Source organism: Myotis brandtii, unplaced genomic scaffold (assembly GCF_000412655.1).
Source record: "Myotis brandtii unplaced genomic scaffold, ASM41265v1 scaffold120, whole genome shotgun sequence".
NCBI classification, from domain to species: domain Eukaryota; kingdom Metazoa; phylum Chordata; class Mammalia; order Chiroptera; family Vespertilionidae; genus Myotis; species Myotis brandtii.
The window spans coordinates 5,017,902-5,019,994 of NW_005354174.1; positions in this window are offsets into that span (position 1 = coordinate 5,017,902).

Sequence of the window (2,093 nt, forward strand, 5' to 3'; positions counted from 1 at the left end):
ATTGCTAGATGGTTCTAATAATGAAATCCAAGTTCAGTTCACAGTAACTCATTTAAAACCAGTTCATGCCTCCCGCACAACCGCAGAGGCCTAAGGAGTTTTACAAAAAAAATAATGCTGGTGCCATCCACTGGGGAACTCAAGGCGACAACAGATGGACATCTATATGAAAGCAAAAAACCCCTATGGCAGTGAAAACTCAGGACAGGTATGCCCAAATCAGATAGTGCTAATCAGATAGTGCTAATCAAGTAAAGTAGTCTGGGAATTTTTTTTTTTTTTTTTTTTTTTAGCAGAAAAGTCATTATGTGACGGGGGGAAGAGATGTGGAGAAAAGCATATTGCAGATATCTGAAACAGCAGCACAGGGGAAGGCATTGACATGGGAACAAGTCAATCAAATCAGAACAAGAGGCTCACAAAACAATGAGTTTAGCTACAGCTGGGGAGTGCAGGAGGAAGATTAATATTTGAGTTTAAGGGCAAGTAATCAACTTGTAATTTAAAACCTTTAAAGGTTAAGTGTTTGTTTGGGTTTACATATATTTAAATCTTAAGAACCAGAACCAGGTTCCTGAGAAGTTTGAAAATTGTGTGCAAACATTTGATTCAGGTGAGTGAATGCCTAGAACCAGGGCCGGGGATCAAGCCACAACCAGTACTTGCCCTTGACTGGAATCAAACCCAGGACCCTTCAGTCCGAAGGCTAATGCTCTATCCACTGAGCCAAACCAGCTAGGGCCATATTTACAATCTTAAAACTGTCTTTCCAATTTGTCCAATTTATTAATTTACATTTCTACCGACTGTGCATAAAGTATCCATCTTTTTTTTTAATGTATTTTATTGATTTCTTACAGAGAGGAAGGGAGATGGAGAGGGATAGAGAGTTAGAAACATCAATGAGAGAGAAACATCGATCAGCTGCCTCCTGCACACCCCCTACTGGGGATGTGCCCGCAACCAAGGTACATGCCCTTGACCGGAATCGAACCTGGGACCCTTCAGTCCGCAGGCCAACGCTCTATCCGCTGAGCCAAACCGGCCAGGGCTAAAGTATCCATCTTGAACCCTTGTCAAAACTGAACATTATTTTTAATTACTGCCCATCTGATTCATAGGAAAATGGCACATCAATGCTTTGATAATAATTTCAAGTTTTTCCCCATCAGTTTCTCTTCTTCTGTTAACTTGCCATTCATATTTCTTGCTCAAGGTTTTTTCTTATTCACTGTGTAATGGATAGTTTACACTTTCTCTACTGTTGTGTTGCGAATATCTTCCCCATTTCTGACAACTGCTCAACTGGTAGTAGAATCAGGCACTGAAAGTACATACCAAGTGAAGCCTTGTGACAACAGATGCAGGGGCTCCAAGGACCAAGACCCTTACATGACAGTGATGGAGCTCATCCATTTCACCTCCCTGAGCCTTGGGTCTTTCACTGTAAATTCTAAATTCTCTAAGTCTATCATTCAGTTTCAGTGGAACAGAACCTACTTAGAGTCCCACTTTTCCATTTTGCACCAGAGAAATTCTTGGCAACTGCTCAAGTCAAGCAAAGGAAACCAGAGTGCACTTGAACTGATTAATGTGCCAAAGGCAATTAAGTCAAAATATTTTTCTAATAATATTAAAACAGTTTGTCTCACATTAACAATTACTTCTAGACCAGTGGTTCTCAACCTTGTCTGCACATTAGAATCACCTGGGAATCTTTTTATTTTTTTATTTTATTTTTTGCAGTTTTTTAAAATTTTTTAATTAATCTTTATTGTTCAGATTATTACATTGGTTCCTCTATTTTTCTAATATTAAAACAGTTTGTCTCACATTAACAATTACTTCTAGACCAGTGGTTCTCAACCTTGTCTGCACATTAGAATCACCTGCTGGTCTTTTTATTTTTTTATTTTATTTTTTGCAGTTTTTTAAAATTTTTTAATTAATCTTTATTGTTCAGATTATTACATTGGTTCCTCTTTTTTCCCCCCATAACTCCCCTCCACCCAGTTCCCACCCCACCCTCTGCCCTCACTCCCCACCCACTGTCCTCATCCATAGGTGCATGATTATTGTCCAATCTCTTCCCG